This window comes from Acomys minous (genome assembly GCF_964271855.1).
Source record: "Acomys minous genome assembly, chromosome: 5".
NCBI lineage: Eukaryota > Metazoa > Chordata > Mammalia > Rodentia > Muridae > Acomys > Acomys minous.
This window is the reverse complement of record NC_140494.1, coordinates 95,206,702-95,232,917: the sequence shown is the minus strand read 5'-3', so window position 1 is coordinate 95,232,917 and position 26,216 is coordinate 95,206,702. Positions and strand designations below refer to the sequence as shown.

The window sequence follows — 26,216 nt, the reverse complement described above, 5'->3', positions numbered from 1 at the left end:
GCACATGCCTATAGTCCAAGCACTCAGGGAGGCAGAGGCAAGCAGAGATCTGTGAGTTCGAGGTGAGCATGGCCTACAAAGAGTCCAGGACAACCAAGGCTACACAGAGAAACCTGTCTCTAACAAACAAAAAATAATTTTAAAAAAAAATTAAAAGAAGAAGTAGTCATGGGACATTCCAGACAGCAAAGCCATAGACCAGGAAATGGAAGGCCAGACAGCAAAGCCATAGACCGGAAAACTGAAAGAGCAGCTGGAGAAGGCAGGCTAATGGAAGACTTACCCTCATCAGGAAGAGCATCCTCACCCTTTGAGATAGAAGAAACTGGGCTGGTGTCAGACAGAATTGGACATATGAAGCTTGAAGGTGTTCTATATACCCTCTCTTTCTTCTTCTGTGAAATGTAGGGAGAAAGATTATTTGTTGCAGTTTTAAAATTACGGTGACCATATCATGGAACATGGATGTGTGGGTTAGATTTGACTGATAAAACAGTAATCCCATTATTCAAGTCCAAGAACGGCAGATGTTACTGAGGGGAAGATAGTCAAGTAGCCGATGTGAAAAGACTTACCCATCAGCTAGAAAACAGATCTCCAAGAATTATCATGGAGAGTGGTGGAGGTCTCCACTGCCTTCAGAAAAGTGAGATAAAATATCCTGACTTGTGTAATAAAGTGAATGGAAACTTTTTGACATTCTTGATCTGCAAATGCTTCTAGAAAATGTTGTCTACTTGGAAAAAGCTACATGAATGGCGCCATTGGAAGATACCATGCAGCAAGAATGATGCAAGAAAGAGGATTCTGAGAATCACAGTTTCCTATTTGCAATTCAGAGGACATCCCACAAGATGCCATACCATGATGATGGCATTTCAACGACACAATCCAAAACAAACATTGTGAACATGTGTCATGTATGGCCACCTCTCCTCTTGCAGATCTCCTTTATTCACTTTAATTGCCAAGCACATAATAAACCTAATTTACCAATATAGACACCCTCAAAGCTTTAGATTGTTCAACTTCCTTTGTTGGTGGTAACTTTATAGATGTGTTATGGTTTTCAGTGAGATATACTGTGAAAGCCTGATATGCAACAGAGCTACCCGGGGAAAGAGGCAGAACAAGAAGAACATCTGTTTTCTCACATAGAGCTCAGCTGGTGTGATATGTGTCGGATGTGAGAAGCCCTAACTGAAGAAGATGCCACGGCTCCTTTTGTGTGTGGGGCAGATTGTAAGTGGGTTGTTGAGTCCCTCAGGAATCTAGTGTGATTAAAGATTTGATTCACACAGTGGCAGTATTGGGAAACAATGGAACCTTCTAGATTCTACTGTGGGCCTTGGAGGTGCTGGCTCTAGTTTTTTCCTAGCAGTGTATCTTCTTACACACACATCTCCATCGTGATGTGATGTAGGCATTGAAGAAGGCCTTCAAAATAGTGAGTGGATACAGACACTGTGCCGTTAAATCACCAAAATTATGACCTAAATAATGTTCCTTTTCTCTCCATAACAAAAACAGATATTTCATCATAGTAACACAAAGGTAAAAATGCAGTTAACTTTCTCTGCCATGTATCTTCAGAAGATAATCCTGGGGCCCTACCTAGAATCTCTTCCTCTTCCACTTTAAGCACTTTCTAGAAGTGTACCTAGACTTAACAAAGCCATCTATTTAAAGGATACAGGCGGTGTTGTCATAAGCAAGTAAAACCAGTCATTATTCTGTTAGGGAGAGTGGCGAAGGCTTTTCAAAAGTTGACGCTGAGAAGAGAAAGCGATGGTTTAGGGTGATTAGAGAGATAGCCAGAGGTGGCATCGTGGCTGATGGTTTTCCCTTGCAGTCTGAACAGCTCAAATTGTGGTGAGAAGAAAGTAGATACTTGGGTTAATCCAGAGTCCTCTTAGTTTTTCTGAAGAAAGTCTTAGCAGAATAATTGATTCATAGTCCCAGGCAAAAATAGAACTGGAAATTGGATCATGTTTATTAAGGTCACATTAAGAAGAGTTTCTGAGCGGGACCCGTGTGCCCAAATCTGCCTATCATAATGTTCTACTTGTAGGCTTCTAGGACCCTCTGGATCCTTCTACTTTGCCATTCTCCCATGCTTCTCTCATCTAGAGTCCCACTAGAATGTCCTCCCCTCTGTCTCAGTTTCCTGGTAAGTGAAGGCTTTCGTGGGACATGCCTCTTGGGCTAATATGCAGATATAAGTGAGTATGTACCATTTGAGTCTTTCTGCTTCTGGGTTAACTCACTCATTATGATCAAACTAAGGCACCATCCAAGGACAATACAGGTGGTAAACCTTAAACCCCTACCCAGATCTAGACAATGGACAGAACACTCTCCACAGTAGAGTGGAGAGTGAGATATTACTTTCTCACATACTCTGGTGCCTCACCTTTGACCATGTCCCCTGGAGGGGGAGACCTGGTGGCACTCAGAGGAAGGACAGCAGGTTACCAAGAAGAAACTTGATACCCTATGAACATATACAGGGGGAGGTAATCCCCCTCAGGAACAGTCATAGGGGAGGAGAATAAGGGGAAAATGGGAGGGAGGAAAGAATGGGAGGATACAAGGGATGGGATAACCACTGAGATGTAACAAGAATAAATTAATAAAGGAGAAAAAAAATTTAAAAAAAAGAAGAGTTTCTGGAAGTGATGATTTCCACCTGCAACTAATCCACTCTATAGAAAATAATCCTTCAATAACCAATTAGCCTCTGTTGACAAATATTCATCCTTACAAGAATCAATATTAAGAAGAGTAATATGAGTTCATGTATATCAGTCAAGTCTTTAATCGCTTAAATGTTCAACACTGTCTTACCAGGGTGAAAGAGTTGCCAGAATCTGTCAAAAATTCTCTGGCAATCCTATTTAACCCAAAACTTCACTGATAGTCCTAAGCGAGTAAAATGTTGTTTATAAGAATTCTAAAAGAAAAATCTATGCTGGCAGGTTAAGTACCATGAGAACTGTTGCCCCGGAAGAGAAAAGATTAAAAAAAATAGTTACTATCTCAATTGTCTTTGTTGTATATGTAGGTTTAACATGTCTAAAAGTACTTGAAGCAAGAGTATGTTTGTATTTTAGATACTGTGTGTGTGTGTTGTGATAGTTATATATTAAGAATGAGACATTTTGTTGATGAAATCAAGTTTAAATGCAAGATTCTTTAGTCTTTCATCTATGCATCACATGTTAATCCTGAATGTATATTTATAGTGCACCTGTGCTTTGCCTTTGACCCATCCCATTAAGTCAGATATTGAGGTTTGGATTTATGGCATGAGCTCTTGGGGTCTTGGAATGTGTTCAGTCTGCATTCAACCTTAAAAAATGGAGTTAAGAAATTATGTCTCAAATACATTTTTACATCTATTTTCCCACTCCCAATTTCTCTAAGTGTCCAATATCTGTCTATTTTTAATTATGATATAGTAGATATTCTCATGTGATGGAGCAAAAAGAATAAACAAAACAAGAAAGGTCTTCTTCCCAATGAAGAGTACTCTCCTGTGGGAGAAACTGACATTTAATCAACAATCAAATTCATAAAGCATCACAAACGGCCACTATAGTACTGAAGGAAAAATAAAACAGCACATAAGAGGCATTAAATTTTGATTTGGGAAATTAAAAGCATCTTTCAAGAAATTTACAACCTGAATTCTGATTAGGGATTCAAAATTTCAAGCACAAATGACCCTTTACTCCAAATAGGAGAAACAGCATACTCAAAGGTCCTGAAACAACACTAAGGTGCTTACCATCCCTACTCAGGAACAAATCAGTTTCTGAGTATAAAACACAGAATCAGTTCTAGCGTGACTGGCCTCCCAGCCCCTGTACTACTGCCATATAAACATGCACCCTACTGATGCACAAGGTAATGCACTGGCACGCACCTGTACTTCCCCCTCTTGTGATAGGCATTTAGACAGGCCACTTCTAAATGTATTCTTCAGACCCCAGAGTAAATATTAAAAAAAAAACTTTACCAATAACAGATGGAGGGCCTGTGTTTGGCTCCTTCAGCTGAGCAGACACGATGATTCCATTTGAACACTGTCGTCTGTGTTCTTAGCCACCTGCTAGTTAAATCTTCAAGTCTCTGCTGCCTTGGTGTGAACAGTGCATACCTATCCCTTTTCACTGCAGATCTTCCTGGCCTGGGGTGACCCTTCTGTCTTAAGCCCCTGGGTTTTCTGAAAAGGGACGTGTTACCAACAAAGACTAAAACGGATTTGAGAGTGTCCGCTGCCTTGCCTAAGACACCACCCTTTACATCTGAGGCTATAAATCTATTTGTCATGAAAAGTACCTCAAGCTTTCAATGCATAAACAGGAGAAATAAAACACCCCATATGACACAGGAGAAAATGGTGATGCCTGAAGAATCCATTATCTAATAAGCTGTGAATGTTCGACCAAATGAGGACGTTGGTACCTTCTGGTGGGTTTTAATTGTGATATAAGGGAAATAAGAATACCATCGAGTAGCGCTGGTGTGAAAGGGGTGAGTGGTGGGGCAGAGGAAGAACAAAACAAAACCAGATGACAGAATGACAGCATCCAACTCAGAGAAGAGTTTAGATGTGAAGTGTTCATTTCATTTGTGGTTTGGAAGGTAGTAGAAATGCTAATTTTGCCATTTTTAAAACTATGCAAAACTGAAATCCATGGAGCCAAAGGAAAACCCCACAAGGGCAGCCTGCTATGTGCTGTGGATAATGCCCGCTGTGTGGTTCATTAGCTGTCTGTCTCTTTTATCATCTGTCCCTGCCCCTGGAGAGTTTCACTCGCTCAGAATGGAGGCTTCAGAAAGTTCAGGAGGCTCACGGTGTTTTCATGGGAGTCAGCGAAGGCAGATGGGGATTATATTAAACGTAACACCTCTTTTTCAACACAGCTATTTCATTAGGGTCATGTTCAGTCTAAAATACATATCCATTCATATGCATGGTTTATCCATGTCAACCTGAGTGTAGGACAAGGGTTCTACAGAAATAGGGAGACTAAACAGCCTTTAAAATAAGATAAAACAGGAATATGAAGAAATTAACCAACTCTACTATGAAGTAAAAATTTCACACTAAATAAGTATTATGCACGATGTCTAAAGCATCTAATGTAAGATGTGTGCAAAAATGTGACTTTTGCTTCCAGCCTTTGAAGTGGTCTGAAGGCAACAGTTTCAAATCCAAGTGAACACGGTTCTTTTGTAGATGACTGAATTACTCCAAGCGGCAATGCTATTCTGTCAGTTATATAAGCTTCCAAAAGGGTGAATAATTCTCTTTGAATCTTCAGAACCAAAGTTAAGGGCAAAATTTCTTTGATTTACATAATAGTTTGTATTCTGGAGAAATTCAGTGTTTATTAAAACCAGGCACGAGACACATTTTTTTTTTTGTAAAATTGAATTATAGCCTAATCACAGATAATTACAAGTGGTTTGTTCTGTACCCGGTCATGGTTCACATGTATGGCGTAGGTGTGAATGTATATGCTTGGTGCATTTATATTTCCAACCTTTACCTCTGCTGTGACTACAACATTTATACATCTAAATTCTTACGTATTTTTTATTGAAAGCTATGAATGGCATTTCAAACTTGGTGTAACTGAAATGAAATTCATGACCTACTTTCAACAACACCACCATCCAAAAATGTTCCCTTTGCCCTTGAGTTTTCCCCATTTCAGTAAATGCCACTTCTATAGTTCTGGTGGCTTAGAACTGAGCTTGGAATTCACCTTTATTCAGCTCCATCTGTGCGCCCTGTGTTGAACCCAGCAGAAAATCCTGCAAGGCTTCACCTTCAGAACTGTCCATGTCTCAACAGCTTCAAGTCACTATAACAGCATACTGGAGGCAACTAAACTATCAAGAGAAGAATGTTATCTAACATACAGTTTTAGAAGTTGAAAAGCACTGCACCAGCATTAGATCAGCTCTGGTGATAAAGTACATTGTGCCACATTGTGGTGGGAGTGTGTGGTTGAACATATTTATACATTAGAAAGCACAAAGAAACCAAATCTCGGGTTCCCAAGTTTCTTCAGATGTGCCATTAAGCCTCACATCCTGAAGGTCAACAGCATCCTCCAGTATCATCACCCTGATAACCACGTCTTTACATAAAGGTTACTGAGGACATGTATCCCCATCATCGCATGCAGTTATCACCTAGAAGCAAGATATTGGCAGTAGCACAGCTGAAGCTAGAGTTTAGTCTATTTCAATCTAGCCAAATTCCTCAAATTTTTCCCAGCTCCATCCCATTCAGAGTCAGTGGCTTAGCTCCAGTCTTCCTCTTACACAAAAGCCAATCCTTGCTGCTTTGCATTTGATGTTCCTTCTACACAAATCACTCTTTGCCTAGTTGTCTGGGGAGATCTTTCTTTAACTCCTCCTGCACCTCTCAGCTCAATGGATATTTTCCATTGGGCCCAGGGTGGAAGGACGTTGTTGGGTTGGTAGTCATCCTGAAAGGCTGATGAAATGTCAGAGAAGTAAAACAATTGAGAGCTTTGTTTGTTTTTGTTTTCTTTGGGGCACAAGTTAGAGCTAATTTTCTCAAATGAGAAAAACGCCTCCATTAAACCGGCCTATAGGCCAATCTATGTGTCCATTTTCTTGATTAATTATTGATGTGAGAAGGCCCAGTGTAGGACACTTTGGGTGGTGCCATACTCGATGTGGCCCTGGGTTGTACAATAATACTGAACAAACCCTGGAGAGCAAGCTAGTAAGCAACACTCCTTCATGGTTTCTGCTTTAGTTCCTGGCCCCAAGTTCCTACTCTGCTTGAGTCCCTGTCCTGACTTCCCTTGATGATGGGCTGAAATAAACCCATTTCTCCCCAAGCTACTTTTGGCCAGCATTTTATCACAGCAATAGAAACCTAAGACAGAAGTTGAATCCTGGCTGCAGAGTTTGACTTGTGTTCTATAGTTGATAGGGATTTGCAGAGGTGTTGGGGCAGAGAGTTAAATGATTTCAGCGTGTTTATGGTATGTATATATGATAGTGTGAGATGGCTCACTGGGGAGAAAGATAGATATTGAACGTCTAAGCAGCAGTGTTATTGCAACTGTACAAATGCAAAGTTGTAAGGCACTAATACAGCAAATTTATCATTGAATTAGAAATTATCTAGAATAGGATGCAGCAGTGATCCTGGCTTTGTTTTGAAATCAAGAGATAGTTGATAATGCAATACCTTCTTAGTGATGGTCTCTGAACACACACACACACACACACACACACACACACACACTTAGCATTTTACTCACTCTCTAGTCCTGATATTTTTCTTTATTCCATGTTATTTTCTGCAGACTGAAACATAACATGCCTATGAGTCAGCAAATGTTTTCTATAAGTGACCAGAGAAGAAGTAATTGAACTTGAAGACCTTACAGTCTTTCTTGCAATTATTCAACTCTGTTGTGATAATATGAATCTAACTAGAGGTAATAATTTCTTTCTTAACTATATTCTTAGATATCTTCTAATAATACTTTATTTACAAATACACTTAATAAGACAGCTTTGTTATGGATGACTGCCTTTGCTTTGTGAGATAATTTGATTCTAGTCTTTACTTTTTTACAATTATCTGCTATCTCTCTAAAATATAATAAACATGAAAACAAAGCCTTGTTTTGTTTAATACTCTGTCCCCAGCCTTTGGGTAGTTTAGAGACATAACATAATGTAAGGTTTACTGTAGAATGATTAGAGTTGTTTGAAAATAAAAGGGAAAAGAAAGAAAATGATATTTATATGTACCCTCATCCTATCTATATTTGACAGGATATTTGATATCTAAATGTTTACCAAAATAGGCATATTCAGATCTCTTATTTTAAAAGAACACATTAGCTCTTCATTGCTTAGATATTAAATTTAGTCTCCTTAGCAGAATACGTAAAGAGGTGTCTTAAAAAGAAAGTATTAAGAGAGTATGCTTGAGCTGGTGTAGAGAAGTGTCATACTTCTGAAGGTTACAAGGTCTTTATAAGTGTTGAGGATACAGCTTAGTCCTTAGAATGTTTGCCTAACACACATGAAGCTCTAGATTTGATCCCCAGCATTGCAAAAACTAGACTGGGGAAATAGTGCCTGCCTGTAATTCCTGCACTTTGGAGATGAGGTCAGGAGGATCAGAAGTTTAAGACCAACCTTGGATAAACAGTGAGTTTAAACTTAACCTAGGTTACAAGAGTCTTTGTCACACACAAATAAAGAAAACAAAAAATCAATAATGAGAACATTAAAAAAAAACTCAGCCAACTATCAACTTAGGTGAACTTGAAAGAGCCAAAAAAACAAACAAACTGGAACTTCAGCATGCTAACTTTCATAAATATATCTGCTAGATGGAGTTCTTTTTAGCAGAACACATTCCATGTACCAATTCCCAAAATGTGATTGTTTCTATTCAGTGTTTCACCAATCTGTAATCAAACTAATTTTGAGGACAAAATTCATAAGAAGATTTCTTAGTGACCTCAGAATTGCCCGCGGGAATTTGTAGGTTGTTTTAAAATTAGTTTTATGATTATTGTGGCTGTAAAAGGAAACCAAGTTCCCAGCATCTAGGTCCTCCAGGCTGCCTTTATCTAAATGGCCCTCCCTTTTTCTATATTACACATTTAATTTATCACAAAGTTTCACTGGAGAAAAAAAGGTTCTGTTCCAGAAAATATACTTTTCTTAATTTCTAACTTTGATGACAATACCACGAGAAGCTTCCTTTCCTGATACTCTGATAAATGTGTTGGGGTCAAAGCTCTTCTAGTCCCCACTGAACTATGTGTGTGACAGGCTGCAGCTGTGCGCCTTTTGGATTCCTCTCTGTGGGTATTTCTGTCACCGAAAAAGCCATACTCAGATTGCATTTTTCAGACTACAACATAATACCTTTAATCAGGTCACAGTCAGGTCTTAACCTCACAAAGAGTCAGACTATTTAAAATGAATTAGCGTCTCGTCTGCAATCCATTATCTGTTTATTTCCTATGCTAAGTTTCAGAGGTTAATGTTGTCTGCCTGTTTCCAAAATCCTCTTTGTTCTCACAGTTATTATCCATAGAAACTTGTTCTGTCACCTTTAGCCCCTCTCTCAGTAAAGCCTGCGTTTGCACTACACTGAGTTCCTCACTTTTGCTCAACACAAGGACCTCAGATGCTGGTGTAAACTCATTCTGCTTTAACTTTCTTGATACCTACTATGCTATTTACTGACTTGTACTCTTGTCTGGGACTTGAAACCCCGAGCCTTGTGGCCTGAATGTGCAGCACAGCTCCCTTGCATCTTTGCAGAATGACGATAGGCAATTAGCCTATCTCCGCCATGAGCCTCTGTTCCTCACATTGCGTGGTAACACTAAACATCACTAGCAAGTTATTACTCTGATGGTAAAAGCAAGTCATCCGGCTCCTGACCAGCAGCAGGTTCTCAATATAATAAAGTCCTCAGTAGTCCTCATTGTCCTTCAAGTTCTTTCAAATGGGACAGAAAGACTGTGTCCGACAGATCAGACAACTCAACATCTATTTGGCTGTTGTCTCAGAGAAGCGAGAAGATGGCGGTAAAGCTTAAAGCAAGCACTGGACAGGAAGAATGAAGAAAAAAAAAAAATTAAAAGGTCACTATGGGATGAATTCAGGTCCTCTGAGGCAATACAAAGAGTAATCCACCTCTGGATCTCTCCACTGCTTTGAGACAATGAAATCCAGAAGCTGGGATAAAAATATATGATTTTATTAAAGTTTTATGTTAATAAGATGGCCAAAGAAGAATGCTGCTCCCTGAGGAAAAAGGAACATGTCAGGTAAATGGAAAAGAAAATGGCACATGGTGTAGACAAAAGTGCAGAATGAAGTAAGGGCAGATTTTAGTAATAGACAACACACGATCGAGAAAGAACAAACTATTAATCTACACCTCATGCAATTTAGCTTAAGCTGCTGCTTCCCCAGTGCCATGGCTGCTAAGGTTGCCAGCATCAGCATCCACTTTGCATCTGTGCTCAGATGTATCTTGTTCAGTTTGCTGCTGTAAATAAAGCTGCTGAAGAGCTCAGAATCTGGCTTAGAGTCTGTTACACCAAGAGCCTCTGCTGCCCTAACCTTACTCTTACCTGGATGGTGTCGGACAGACATGGCCTTCCAAATCTAGTTTAGCCTCAGTTTCCTAACTACGGTACACATTTCTTAGATTTGTAAAAAGCTGACGGTAAATGAAAAGACAAGTGCGTTATGAAATGCAGTTGCTCTCTCAGCCTCCTATCATGAAATAACAGAAGAGGCAGTGAGTGATCCTGGGGTTTGCTGTAGACTATGCCCCAGACACATCATCCCTGTGCATTCCTGCAAAAAAGGAAAGGGTTAGTTTTCAAGAAAATAAGAAATGTAATCTCTCAGACGAACAGGCTAAGTTAGTATGCATCTCCCAAACGCACCTTCTAATTCCCAAACTCTGTCATTTTCCTACACTTACAATTCCCTCCATTATTTCTATTGTCAGATTCAGATGAAATCTAAATTCCTCTATGAAGATTTTGTTACATGGGTCTAAGTTTATCCTCTAATCTCCTGAAATTCTGTAATGCTAGTTGTCTACCCACCTCGTTCAAATGACAAAAAGCAGTAATAGTCCTTGAGAAATTATTTCCATTTTTTTGTTGTTCAAATCTTTTTATTTGTTAGACGCCTCCTTTCATCTCCTTTATTTCTACAGACATTTTTCTCTTTTGTATTTGAAATAATAGATCGGGATCATGAAAGTTATTCGTTTATTAGAGAAAATTTAGAAAATAAAAATTACGAAGATAACTCTAAAGCAATTTTAAGATCCATAATGCAAATGGAGACTGATGTTTGTTGTACCCAGTGTCTGCTGCTGTGAAAATGTGCCTGAAACTGACTTATTAAAAGAAAGAGGTTTTTTAGGTTCAATAACATGACTTGCATCTGATCAGCTCTGGGGAGGACATTTTTGGGTGCACATATGGATGGCATAGTGGCAGGGATGTGAGAGAGAGAGAAAGAGGACATAGAAGATTGGAAACCAGGAGATGAGCAGGACCTGGCAAGGAAACCACTGTACAGTGAGTGGCCCAACATCAGTAGGATGTGGGCCTCACAAGCTGAACTCAATATATTAATTTCTTTTAAGAAATCAAATTATATGAAGAGGGAATGAGGAGATGGGGTGACATGGAAAAATTAGAAAAAGGATTTAGGGGCAAATATGGTCAAAATACATTGTATGCAATCTATAAAGTGTATATCTCAGGCTGGCCTCAAACTCAAAGTCCTCTCGCCTCTGCCTCCTTCAGCAAATCCTCCCGGCCTAAGCCACCAGAACTGGCTGTATGTAATTCTTAAATAACTAGTAAAAATATGTTTAGGAAGAGATGGGGCATAAAACTATGGAATCAGCTTAGGTTCCCATCAATAGACGAATGAGTAAAGAAAATATGACAAGTATACATTCAACCTAAATTGTGTGTTTGCAGGGAAATGGGTGAAACTGAGCAGCATCATACTAACCAGGAAAGAAAGTTATCGTGTCTGCTATTTAATGTGTGAACTTTGGGGAACAAGGAGGAAAAAGACGTGGAACTAAGTGGGATTGTTTGGAGATTTGAAAAGGAAACATAATACTGGGTGATGGTAGTAAATGTGATCGAAATGTCAGAATTGGTTACACATGCCAATGAAATCCTAGAGTAGTTGTGTGTGCGTGCGCGTGCATGCATATGTATGTGTGTGTGTGCCTGTGTTATTTTATTTCACTTATCATAACGTTTTCAAGGTTGATCAGTTTCGTATCCTGTGTACCAGTTTCACAATTTTCTATGTTTTAACAACATCCCTCTGTCTATCTACATTGTCTTCATTTATACACTCATCTATTGACAGATGATACCTGGATTGTTTTCACTTTTTGACTATTGCGAATAAGCATTCAGTTTTCTCAATCCTCTACATGTCATATTTGTTTTCATTTTCATTCATATCTATATATTTTACAATTGTCCTTGTGAATTCTGATTCCTCTCTTACAAGTGTATGGTTTATCAAATGTGTTAATTTCCAAGTACATGTGACCTCTGGTGTTTTCCTTCTGTTGATTTCTAGTTATTGCACATAACTTAAGGAAGACTCTTGGAATGCTTTTTTTTAATTTTTTAAATTTATTTTTAATATAATTTATTCAGATTACATCCCAATTGTTATCCATCACTTTTAGAATCCTGTTCCCACCCTCCCTCTCTGTTTCACTCTACTCTCCTCCCCTAGACCTCTGACAGAAGGGGACTTCCTCCCCCACGAAATGACCACAGCCTCTCAGGTCTTATCCAGATAGCTTACTTTCCCTTCCTCTGTGTGCCACCTGGCTTCCCCACCAAGGGGAAGTGAACAATTTGGGACACCAGAGTTCGTGTCAGAGGCAGTCCCCACTCTCCTCACAACCCTAGAGAATGAGTTGTCCATTGGCTAGATTGGAACATGGGGTCAAGTTTTTTTTTTTCATTTTTTTAAAAATAATTTATTCAGATTGCATCCCCTCACTTGTATCTTCCCACTCCTCCCTCCCTCCCTCTTTCACCAAATTCTCCTCCCCTAGTCCTGTGGCTGAAAGGGACTTCCTCTGCCACCACTTGATCACAGTCTATAAGGTCACACTCTGGTAGCCTGCTTCCCTTTCCTCGGAGTGCCACCAGGCCTTCCCACCAAGGGGAAGCTGTCAAATAGGGGTCACCAGAGTTCATATCAGAGGCAGTCCCCACTCTCTATACAACTGTGAAGAATGCACTGTCCACTGGCTAGATCTGAATAGGGTGTCTAGTTTTTACTGCATGCATTGCCCTCAGTACAGCAGTTTGTGCCCGCCCCTCCCCCCGGGTCCAGATCCGCCAGCCTTGATGGTCTTCTTGTATGGTTCCTGGACCCTCTGGGTCTTTCTATCTCCCCATTCTCCCATACCACTCTCACCTGGAGTCTCAATAGCAAGTTCCAGCATCTGTCCTGATCCCCAACTGAGTGAAGACTCTCAGAGTATATCCATGTTGGGCTAGTATACAATTATAAGTGAATATATATCATGTGTGTCTTTCTGGTCTGAGTTAACTCACTCAGGATGATCATTTCTAGATACATCCATTTGCCTGCAAGTCTCAAGATTTCCTTGTTTTTAATATCTGAGTAGTACTCCATACTGTAAATACACCACAGTTTCTTTATCCATTCTTCGACTTGGGGAAATCTAGGATGTTTCCAGATTCTGGCAATTATGAATAAGGCTACTATGAATATAATAGAACAAATGTCCTTGTTGTGTGGTTGAGCATCTTTCAAGTATATTCCAAGGAGTGGTACAGCTGGGTCTTGAGGTAGAACTATTCCCAATTTTCTGAGAAAGTGTCAATTGATTTCCAAAGTGGTTGTACAAGTTTGTACTCTCACCATCAGTGAAGGAGTGTTCCCCTTTCTCCACATCCTCACAACATGTGCTGTCACTTGAGTTTTTGATCTTAGCCATTCTTATGGGTATAAGATGGACTTTCAGAGTTGTTTTGATTCGCAATTTTCTGATGCCTAAGGACTTTGAGCATTTCTTTAAGTGTTTCTCAGCCATTTGATATTCCTATGTTGAGAATTCTCTGTTTTATTCTGAACTCCATTTCTTAATTGGGTTATTTGGTTTGGTAGTGTTTAATTTTTTCTACTCCTGAAATTCTTTCCTCTATCTCTTGTATTCTGTTTGAGATGCTTACCTCTGTCTTTCCTGTTTTCTTCTCTAAGTTCTCTCTCTACAGGCTTTCCTCAGTTTGTGCTTTTATCATTGTTTCCATTTTCATCTTCAGATCTTGAATGATTTTATTAATTTCCTTTACCCAATTATATGCATTTCCCTCAATTTCTTCTGGTGATTTCTTCATTTCCTCTCTATAGGCCTCTGTCATGCCCTCTCTAAAGTCCTCAATCTGTTTACCTGTATCTTCCTATATTTGTTTACAGATTTTATTTCCTCCATTATCATCTTTATTATGAAGGATTTGATGTTATTTTCTTATGCTTCACTTGTGTTTGAGTTTTCCGAGCTGGTTGATTTGGATAACTGGGTTCTCAAGATGCCAGATTACCTTGACTTTTGTTGTTTATGTTTTTATGTTGGCCTTTAGCCATCTTGCTGTTTCTGGTGTTCGGTGGTAGTTTCTGGTGTCTTTCACTGGCCATTGAGAGCAGCTCATAGGTGAGTGGTTTTATTCCCCTCATCTGCCAGGATCAGGGAATTCTTTAATGAATCAGGCAGGAGACCTGGTTTCAGATGCAAGGACTTTCCATGGACTGGCTGTGTGACTGAGGTCAAATTCACTTGCACTGTATACCATGGGATTTCCTTGGGGCTCTAAGACGCAGACACTGTTGCCTTATGGCCTACAGTTCCTCCTGAAACAAAACCATGGGTGTTGCCTGGTGTGTAGCTAGCTAGGCTTTTGACCAAGAAAATATCCCTGGATTGACCAGGTGACTTGAGATCAGATCCACCTGTGAAGCCCCAGACTCTAGTGTGCTGTAGCACACTACTCAGCTGGTGACAGAGTGCAGCTGCAGTGTGCTGGCCAGTGTGTGGCTAGGCTTTGGCAACCATGTCTGTACCCACCTGGGCTCTGATTGGATTGGCAATCCGAGGTCAGATACACTCATGCTCCACACCCTTGTGTCTCTCCTGGATTAGTAGACCCAGACCCTGATACTCTGGTGCCCAGAATTCACTCCAGGACGGAGCCCGAGATGTAGTACAGATGCATTGCACAGGCAGATATGTGTCCAGACACTGAGGACTGGGCACGCACCTATAAGAAACTAGGGAGTCCTCCTTAGACCAGTTGAATGGCACAGGACCCCTCTCACCCAGGGCACTCCAGATCTGCTGCTCTGTGCCTCCCAGCTCAGTCCCTCAGCTCAGTCCTGCCGATCAGACACAGTCCGTGGTCAGCACCACCATCTTAGATACTTCTCTTAGAATGCTTTTCATCTTCCAAAATGTACTGAGAATTGTATTTATATCTTTAATATCTTCAATATTAGTTTCAGGCAACTTGGAGTAAGTTCTGTAATTGTTATGTCTTTTTAATCCCTTTACTGACATATAATATTCATAAATCTCTTATAATTGTTTATCATAAAGTATATTTTACCTAATGATACTCATGATCTGGATCTATTTTGGTTACATTTACTATCAAATATCTATAACCCCACCCACTTATTTCCAACTAATTTATATCATTGATGGTAAGGTGGATTCCTCTAATTTGAATATGGTCTGGGTTTTTCCATCTATGAAAAGCTTGATCCTCAGGGTGGTACAATGGAGAATGGTGAAATCTTTTAAGAGGTGGGGCCTATTTGTGGCTGAGTACTCTACTGACACTTATCCTATACAGGTTAGGCAGTTGTGTGTTTCTGCATTAACCACTATTCACGACACAAGAAACTTCTCCGATGAGCCCTGAGAACACTGCTTATCTATTGTGGGTATAGGGAAAGTAGTTTAGAGGAGAGCAGTTTAGAGCAGCTTGATAGTATATCTATTGATCAGAGTAACAACAGTAGGTCAATCCCTGGGTGCTGTGTCTCACTAACCATGGGTTCTCGGTCCAGCTTGCACTATGACTTCTGCCATTCCACTGCCACCCCAATATACGTACCCTGACCACCAAAAATGTGGAAAGAATCTAAAGCCATAGGTTAAGAAATACCAGAGTAAAATAGTGTCTTCTGGACATAAAAGGACAACTGTACTTACGAGCTTACAAAATCAATGGTTGCCTATGTAATATATGCACAAAATCAAGTCAGACAATATTCAACTAAGAAGGGAAAAGGAGTTAATGAGTTCTCACCTGTAACTGAGAATCTGTGAATAGGAAATAGTTTCTAGGAGAGGGAGAGTCAATTTTCTTTCAGGGTGGGGAAAGCTTACTGCTATTTTTTTAAAAAATAATAGTGCTCCCAAGAGCTACCTCTGGTCTCTTGAGAATGCCTTTAGGGTCTTCTGAAGGCAGCAGCTCAATGACCTAAGTATGTCTCATCAGGCTAAATGTTCCCTTCATTTAGTTCTGTACTTCTTTGTATTAGAAGGCATTAACAGTAATTTTATAGAAAAAGAATGAGATTAGAAGTTGCCATCATTTGGGAGAAAAAGAGCATTTAAGCCATTGTTTAAGGGTTCAGTTGTCTTTTGAGATAACAAAAATGTTTCAGAAGTACAAAATTGTGTTGCTCATAATAGGGCACCTAGTGATGTATTTAAAGTAGTTGAAATTGCAAATTTTTTGCAAAATGTTTATTTTATCAAAATATTAAGAAATACTACTGAGATCTCTCCTCAGAGCAAAAGGCTTTGAATATCCAGGCCTAGAACTGAGCCCTGTTTTGTAGTTCCCATTATTTTACTTGTTAAGCCCTGGAGCTGATAAGCCAAGTTTGTAGCCAGAGGTAAGTTTGTCCCCAGTTGATTTTTCATCTCTTGTTTCATCTCTTGATCTTTCTGTTAACATTGCCATGGCAAGAGATTTTATTTTTGTTGTTGTTGTTGTTGCAGGTCTTAGAGGTTGTGGTCAGTTCCATGTGCAACCTCTACTTACACACGTTGATTTTGTGTGACATCTAAAGATCAAAGAAATGAAATCATGGTAGACTTAAAGCATAGATAAGCCTTTTGCAGACTACAGAAAGATTGCAACTTGGTCTGAAAGTGCAGAAGAAAATAGATGAGGCAGTCCCACTCTCCCCACAAAAGTGGAGAATGAGTTATCCATTGGCTATATCTGATCAGGGGGTCTAGATTTACTGCCTGCATTGTCCTTGGTTAGTGCAACAGTTTGTGCAGACCCACCTTAGGGCCATATCTGCCAGCCTTGCCACCATTTTTTTTAACTTTTGCCTGTGGAGACATCAATTCTACAGTGCTTTGTTTGCTGTGATTTTATAACAAGTGGATAGTATGAGTTCTCTTCAATAATCATTTTAATAGTGATTTGATTATAAGCATGTACACTTTATAATTAACTTACCCTATCTACCACAAAATAAATTCCATTGAATTTTTGAGCAGAAATGCATGAAAAGCACTGATGAATTTTCACCTGTCCCTTGAATCTTCATATCCAAGAATACAGTATTTAATATCCACATAACATTTCATTTCTGCTAACAGTAATTTGAAATTTTCAGCATACATATTCTGAATCTCTACTTTAATATTTACAATTAAGAAACTTTTATTGAGGCAATTGAAAATTCTACTGTTTCACTTTATAATTTTATCTTCTAATTATTTAACATTAATACTTGGAATATTAATTTTAATACTGCCTTTTTAATGCAGTCATTCTAAATTTGTCAGCTATAGTATGCTTACATTCATTTATTATTTGTGGTAGATTCCTGGCTGGTTTCTAAATATACAATTATGGCATATATAAAATTATGTTTTCCTTTGACATCCATGTGCCCTTTAGTCCTTTTTTGTCTTATTTCTTTAACATTCTTTGTCAGATCTTGGGAATATAAAAAGAGTTGCAAAAGTATTAGTGAGAGTTCCTATGTGACTTTAATGCACTTTCCTCCCAAAAGTATCAAAAATCACAGCTCAATTTCAAAGCCATGAAATTGGCATAGTGCAATACTATTAAACAAACTACAGACATTATTTGGATTGTCATATTTTGTATGTAATAGTATATCAGTATAGTGCTATGAAGAGTTATCAAGTACAAATTCAAGTACCACCACAATTACCATGGCAACCTATGCTGCTAACTTTGAAATGATCACAGGCCATCCCATATCTAGAAAATAACATGTAAAAAAACCCAAATGGAAACCTGAAATCCCAAAGTATTGAAACCTATAATTTAGTGCATTTTCTATATTAATTTCCATATTGATTAAACATGGTAGTAACTGTTGCAACAGAATAGCTAGATTTTTCTTTTCTTTTTTAATAACTTTTATTTTATTTTTATTTTATGTACATTGTTGTTTTGTCTGCACGTATGTTTGTATGAGGGTGTCAGATGCTGGAGTTACAGACAGTTGAGAGTTGTCATGTGGGTGCTGGGAATTAAACCTGGATCCACTAAAAGAGCAGTCAATGTTCTTAACTGCTCAGCTACCTCTCAGGGTTGTTTGGTTGGTTGGTTTTGGTTTTGTTTTCTTTACAATTTTAGAGACAGAGGATTAGTTTTGAGCACAGATCTGAGAATTTTTACATGCTTTGTTATAAAATAAGAAAGTTATCCTTTTCATTTCAAGAAAGCATTTTATGGCTTCTCTTTTGGCCTATCTAAATTGCCAGCATCACTACATCCTGAACCGTTATTAAGTAAAATAAGAGTTACTTGAACAAAGACACCACCATACTGAGATGGTCAATTTGATAACTAAGACAATCGCTAAGCAAGTGACTACTGAGGCATTTACAATTGGTACTGATTTACCTTAAACTTATACTTCCTAATTATTTAACCTTAGTACTTAGAAATGCTGATTTTTTTTAAATCCTATAATGCCCAGACACCTTACAGTATAGTAAATGTTTATCCTAGACATAGGGAGAGTTCATACTCCACATCACGCTACTCGGGATAGAATACAATTTAAAACTTATCAGTGTCATTTATTTCTAGCAACTCAGTATTTTTAACTGAATGTCTGTTGCTAAAATGGCTGAGAGTCTACCTAGGGCAAATGAAAACCACCTTACGACTTCACCTCCTCTCAGGGAAACACTGGGTAGCCACTGAGCCTTTCTATGGCTACCATTACTTACAGAACGCTCCATCAATGGCATGGTACATTGCGCAACGTGGAGGTTGACTCTGCTTTCCTCTTTAATTTCCTTGAGTGCTGCCCAAGTTGTACCTGCATCCCAAGTTTCTCTTTATTGCCAAGTCGCATCCAGTACCATGACCATGCCTCAGTGTGCCCATCCACCACTGAAAAACTTCTGAGCTGTGGTCTTCATTTGGGTGTGACTGTTGTGAACACTTATGGGAACATAATTTCTGTTTTCCTAAGTGACACACTCAAGAGTGTAGTAGCCAAGCCAAGAAATGTTGTTGATTGCTTTGCTGAGTAGTTGGGCATTTTTCATTCACATAAGCAATAGCGTTTCTCGCCCAGGTACTATCCTCATTTTATGGCAGTTTTATTATTTCAGGTATTTCAGTCTGGGTAAGATTTAAATTTCACTAATGATTAATAGTGTTCAATGTCCTAATTTCCTATCCATGTACACTTCTTGCTTAGCTGTGTGAGAGGTGTGTGTGTGTGTGTGTGTGTGTGTGTGTGTGTGTGTGTGCACGTGTGAGCGCGCGTGCATGTGTGTGAATAATAAAAGCTTCTACCAGATTTGTAACATTAATTTGTGTTTAGTTTTCTGCCAAAACCAAATTTATCATTTTTTAAAATATTAGATATTAGCCAGGCGTGGCAGCACATGCCTGTAATCCCAGCACTCACAGAGACAGAGGCAGGCATGTCTCTGGGAATTCGAGGCCCACCTGGTCTACAAAGCAAGTCTAGGACATCCAGGGCTATACATAGAAACCCTGTCTTAAAAACAAAACAAAACAAAACAAAAAAACTATTATGTATTAGATGATGATATGGTATCATGCCTAAGAAATCTTAGCCTAGCCCTAGAACATATATATATTGTTTCATGTTCTTTTTCATAAAATGTTATATTTGAATAAAAGTAGATTTATGATTAGTTTTGAGTTAATTTTTGTAAACTCTGTGAAGCTTAAAGGTTTGCCTGTGTTATGGTTTGAACATTCCCACCCATAGCATGTGGAAACTTTACTGTGACTCCCATGCTTTCAGGGTCCAGACCTTTGCGAGATGACCAGGTCTGGAGGGATTGTGATGCATGTAGTTATCACAGGAGAGGTTATGATGTGAAAGTCAGCTCTTCATTGCTCCCAACTCTCTCTAGTGACTCTGCTCACTGTGGAAAGCCTTATGCTACATGTGGCTTGGGCCAACTGATTATGGACTGAATTCTTTGAAATTATGTGCTTAAGTCAACATTTTTTACTTTATAAGTTGATCTGCTTGGGTATTTTGCTACAGAAATGTCCCAAAATAAAGTCTAAGATACATGACAATCTTTTGCTTTTCTCCCTTAGGTCTATGAGCCCCCCCCCTTTTTTTTAACATTCTTCATCTTTATTGTCTTAAATGAATAATTTCTGTTGGACTACCTTCAAGTTTACTAACTTAATGTTCACATTTTCCTTTGTCATTCTTATCCTGCTAAACTTGTTTAATAACTTCTTTTTTATTTAAAGCATTGCCACTTTCTTAGCTCTAGCATGGTAATTACTTCCCCTTTCAGGGTTCCTTTGTCTAGTGAACTCCTAATTTTTATTGATTTAAAAAATGCTTTTTTTCTCCTTTATAGAAAGCAGTGGTAATAATTGTGTTAAAGTGTTTCTGTGTGAGTTTTAACCTTCTAGGACATCATTTTATTTTATTTTATTTTATTTTATTTTATTTTAAGCATTGGTCACATTCTTTTGGTTCTTTATACATCACAAAATGTTTACATTTATTTGACATTGGGAAAGCTTTGTCATCTGAACTCTGGTTCAATTTCATTCTGCAAGGGCTGGGGTTGGAAACCCCATCTACATGGGGCCAATTAGCACACATTATAGTTTTCAAAGAGCGATGCAATCTCTGTAACCCTCCAGCTCTGCCACCCATCCAACAACAATGCATCAGTGAACAGCCATGGCTATAATCCACAAACATTTCATTTACAAAAATGATGGTGTGCCACGTTTGGCCCACAGGCTGTAGGGTGCTAGCCACTACTCTGAAGAATTTTGGATTTTGTTGTAGTTATTTCAGGTTTCAATCTATGTACTTAGACTCCACAGAAAAAACATGTTTTCTCTCTGTGGGCAGAAGCACAACTCTCCAGTCAATTGTCCAACTGTTTGTTATGCTGGCCAAGGACTATGTGGATCTACACAGAGAATTGTGAGATCACCCATTCAGGTCTCTGCTCCTGTATTCTCTTATATCCTTTTGTGTCTGGGATTTGTTTTCCATTTCCTCTGGCTAAAAAGGCAGGGTTGTTAGTGAAGCTTTGCTGAACTCTATTTCCACATTCCCTCTATGAGTCAAGCCACCCTTGGGCAAAACTTTGTGAAAAACAACCAAACCAAAAAAAAAAAAAAAAAAAAGGAAGCTTGCCCTGGCGATGTTTCAGTTTTGACTTCATTCCTAAATCCATCTGTGTATTTATACGTCTAGGTATTTATATGTTGTATTTGTTTTAAAAGGTTTGGCTGTAATGAGTACAAAGAATGAGCCACGGTGGGGTTAAACCACTATGGAGGAACCAGGTTCAGTGAACTTACTTTTCATCCACAAAGCCATCTCTCTCTATAGATCTTGGATATGGGGACTATCTTTGACTCTTTAGTGGTTCTCCCATGTCTAAAGGAAAGGTCTAGAACTACCAGACATGCTGAATTTTTCTTTAAATTTTTGCTTCTAAACAACTGATAGATGTTAGAGTAAACATAAAAGTCATCAATTCTTCTCAACCTGTTTGACAAGAATGGGTTTGAAGATAAAAAAGGACCCACTCACTTCTACACAGTGAAACTGCAAAGGTAAGACTAAGAAGGGCCCTTGGCATAGAGTTTTGTGTGGAACATGCTCTCTCCCTTTGTCTGATGGTCTCCCCAGATGACAGACAGAGAAGAACAGAGGATGAGTTTGCCTATGAAGGACATGTAAGTATAATGGGCACAAAATTAATTAAACATATAAAAAGTACTTGGCTTAAAGAAAAATAATGAGGCTTATGTTAGGCCACTAGGGACGCATCAATAATAAAAGAGAACCCTGTTTTCTAACCATATCCTGAGCTAACCATAAGCTTTACTTTTTCTTTGCTAAAATTACATAAAGCTTATAAAAATATTCAGTTGGTGTAAATACATGGTGAAATCCCAGGAATAGATGTGGCAGAAGGCCATAATTAGAGGCAAGCAAGAATTAGCGAAGAGATCAGGGATGAAGAAAGACAACAGATGGAGCATGGGAGTTAAAACAAGTGTAGCAAGTGACCTCAGTGTCTGGGGTGCAAGCTGTCAGTGTGTGGGGTATATAAGGAAATGAAAAACCCTTTTAGAGATGGGGAAAGAGATGTGTTCTCAACTTTTCTACTTCTTGATCCCAGTCCCAGTTAGCCTTCAGGTGCTTTCGTTCTTGTCAAAGAGGGAGGGATCGTGGGGCGAAGACCATGATGATATCATTATCTTTAAAAGCCTTTTATCGGATTTTTATCATGAAAAATCTGAAACAGTAATCAGGACACTTGTCTTAACCTCAGACATATCTGTGGCTGAGATACATAATAATAACTGTTAGACAATATAACTGTCATAGAAAACAGGATCTCAAATACTAAAGTACTGTGTGATTATATAGTTGTTTTAGTAGTTCTACTTAGCATAGTTTTGTGTGTGTGTGTGGTGTGTGTGTGTGTGTGTGTGTGTGTGTGTGTGTGTGTGTGTGTATGTGAGAAGAGGAGTGCCACTGGCGAGTTACTTATGGATGTATGTAATTTTTAACATATAAAAAAATACTTGCCTTTTCATAGTGGGCATGTAGTATCAAACTAATTTCATTGAAAGTGAAAATATGTAATACTGTTTTGAGTGTCTGGGTCAAGCACAGTTCTCAGAGCTTTTATATATCTCATCTCATCCTTCCTCTCTATGGGAGAAGTGCCATCTTTATTTCCCACTTTAAAGCCAAGGAAACTGAGCTATAGCAACGTTGGTAATTTGTCCAAAGTCATCCAACATATCGATCATAAAAGCAAGACATTTTTAGCCACTATCATTCTTGTGGCAGTTCTCAATGTTGCTGCACATAAGAACCACTTTCAATGCTTTAAAAAAAAATATCTGCAATTAAATCACACTCTTTTGGGGGTATGACCCAGGCATGAACGCATATATCTATGTTTAGTTTTACAGCTCCCCTGGGGAACTTCAATGTGCAGCCAAGGTGTAGAAAGACAACGTCACTGACTCCTGTCCTAGAAGGTTCGTGGAAAAGATGTGGAGAATTTAGTCGAACAAGGGAAGGCTGCTTACAAGTTAACGGCATTCAGTTTCTCTGGAATGGATTACAAAGAGCGCTTAATTACATCTGCCTACACCCTGTGCAAACATCATTTGGAAAACAGAGGAGAAGAGTGTAAGTAATGAGAGCATAGATGAAGGGAAGAATGTGTGGCATTACCCGACTTTTCTTTTCTTTCTTATATATATATTTTATTTATTGTAATTTATTCATATTACATCCCAATGATTGTTCTCCCCTCTTTCTTATCTTCTCACTCTCAATCTCCCTCCCTCTTCTGCCCTCTTCTCATCCCCTAGACCTCTGATCGGGGTGGGGGTGAGCATTTTTAGAGCAAAACTTGGGCTTTTGTTGCCCTAGCAAGCTCAGCTGAATAAGGCTATAGTGAAAAGCAGAGGTTAAAAGCTCTAAAGATCTCCAAGTCTGCTTCTGTGCATTGAAAGAAATTTAGGCTTAAACAGAAGGTAGAATGTCTGCTTGGCTGAAGCAGCCTTGGTCCAGGTATGCTCTTCCCATCACTGGCCCACATGCCTTGGCTCAGATGGTCTTTTGAGGTCGTCCGAAACACTGTCAGAATTGAGTCCAGTCTCTTCCTGGGAGGCAATTTCTTCCTCTGGCTGGCACCAAGGCCTTTCCTTCTGCTCCAGGCTGAAATTCCGAGAGCGATTTTGATTCTCCTAGATCTATTGTTTTAAAGAGTCTAATAGCCAAAGGTTAAGTCACATGTGCTTATCTCTGTTTAAAATAGCTTCTCTCCTGCCAGGATGGATACCTAGAGCTACTCTGGGCTCCGTGGGCCAACTGTTGATATGTTCACCCACTTCACCTCCTTGTGACACCTTTACACAACTGAGAAGAGGTGTTAAATAGACATTGGAATTCAGGGTCCCTTAGAATACGGTTCCAGGAGTTGATGGTTATACGTGTGACCCAACATGGTCTTTGTTTTCTTCTTAATGGAATAAGAATGGAAACCTCCTGAGAGCAAGAGGCTTGTCTGTTCTTTTAACTTCTTGCCCCAGCTGAGCTTAATGACCCATGCAAATGCACAAAGTGAGCTTGGCATTCTTGAAAACAGCAGTTTTGCTATGGGTATGTATTTTTCACATCTCCTAACACTGTGGATGCCTTAGACTGTGTTCATCAGTTTTCTGAATTTTAATTTGACTCCTCCTCCCGCCCCCGACAAAAAGTCAAATTTTAAATTGCACTGCTGTTCAGTAGCTCTCTATTTATCTGGTTCACTGGTCCTCTCTGTTTGCATGAATAATTGAGACCGGAGTAGGTCAAACATTTTAACAGCCCAGCCTGACTACAACATCATCATGATGTGTTCACGCCGCATTCTTTGCTTTTCATGACTTACCTCAAGTCAGAAATTTCCTGCCTAGCTTCTCAGCAGTTTCTAGCTCCACCCAAACCAAATGTAGCTGTCTAGGAAATAAAGACAAGGAATGACTCTGTTTATAAGAATTTCAGGTTACCAGAGTCAACTGAGGTTAAGAATACTAACAGTTGTGGTAAGGTATGTTGCTGCATTCCTGTTTTTATTTTCTTCTACTCCTTTGGTACTTTCTGGAACCTTCTGTTCCCACTTAAAATGAGTCTCCAGCAAGTTCAGGAGCCAGCTTCATTAGCAAATAACAAAGGGCATCCTTGATGTGTGTTTGCAGCTTCCAACTATTCTGAGATCCAGCTATTTGTTTTAAGCATTTGCTCAGAGTCATTTTAGTGACTTAAAATCTATGATCAAAAGCTTGCATTGCAAGAACCAGAGTAACATTGAGAGAAAATTAGGACGGCGCATGGTGGGGGAGCGGGAGTGTGGGGGGGGGTTGGGGGATGAGATAGGGGTAGTTCAGGGCACAATATAGCTCTTTAACAGAATCACAGTCCCCTACAATTTGTAAGGCTTTGTTCTAAGCTGTTAGGATGGAGAACAAAGTCCCCTGGAGAAAGGAGAGCGGGTCAAATAAGCAAGCTGCTATGTATTCTCCATGGTCCTCACATATAAGGGAAGGCAAGGTAAGTGAGCCCAGTGCTATGTGGAGAATCTGAGAAGATCTTAGAGAAACCTTCCAGCTGATGAGAGGACACAGATGCTCCCCCATACACCAAGGCCACAGCCCTTCACTCTGGAATGTAAGGGAATAAATTGTACCTTCTCTAAACAACTCATGAGGCACAAGTCTAGGTCTAAGAGCTGCTGTTTGGTGGACTTAAGTGTCTTGGTCTGAGCCACAGAAACAGCAGGGAGTGCTTTTTCTCCTCCACCATGCTGAGTATGTATGAAAATCCCATCCTCTGGATACTTTAAGGCAAGTCCCTGCATCGCCTCTGCACGTTGAAGAGGCAAAAGCTGTGGTTGGCAGGTGGTTTTCCCAGTGTGAAGCCCAGTGGGGGAACTGGAGCTGAGACTGGTCCTCCTGAGGGCAATGCTGAACGCACCACTGTCCCCTAATGCACTGCTAGGCATCTTAAAATAAAGAGGGTGGATGTTAATCTGTTTTAAAAGCATCTTGCTTCCGCCCCACCCCACTTCCTCCCCCTGTCCTAGCCACCTGCACGGGGTAAATGGCTTGAAACATCTTTACTAAAATCTCTGTAAGGCAAAAGCTCCTTCGAATCACAATAGTGATTTTTCTGAACTTGAGAAAGAATCCCACCCCCTTTTTTAATTTGAATAAAACCAGGCAAAGTCCAACATCTCCAGTTCTTTGCTGTTTCCGCTGACTGCTTTCTCCTTCCCAACCCCCTCTAGCCTTCTGAGACTCTGTCTCATCCTCTAGCAAGCACCCCAGAGAGGGGAAGGCCCCACTGCAAGCCTCTGATTATAAATTACTTTCCTTAGCAGGAGTCTTATCACATGGTGGAATAGGAGACATTAAGCAGATAAACATGTCCAGATAAGAAATTCAAGGCTAGAGATTTGCCCTGGGGACACAGAAGTTCCAGCTTGACATCTACTTTGTGTA

At 39.4% G+C, this 26,216-nt stretch overlaps 1 long non-coding RNA gene across 1 annotated transcript in view; it reads right to left on the bottom strand.

Annotated features, from left to right (window-relative positions):
• Positions 1-282: 282 nt before the first annotated feature.
• The window catches only part of LOC311597467, a 76,041-nt gene continuing 50,107 nt past the window's right edge, over positions 283-26,216 (bottom strand). The window contains exon 3 of the long non-coding RNA XR_014779247.1: positions 283-395. This is a non-coding gene — a long non-coding RNA (uncharacterized lncRNA). The remainder of the gene's footprint in view (positions 396-26,216) is intronic.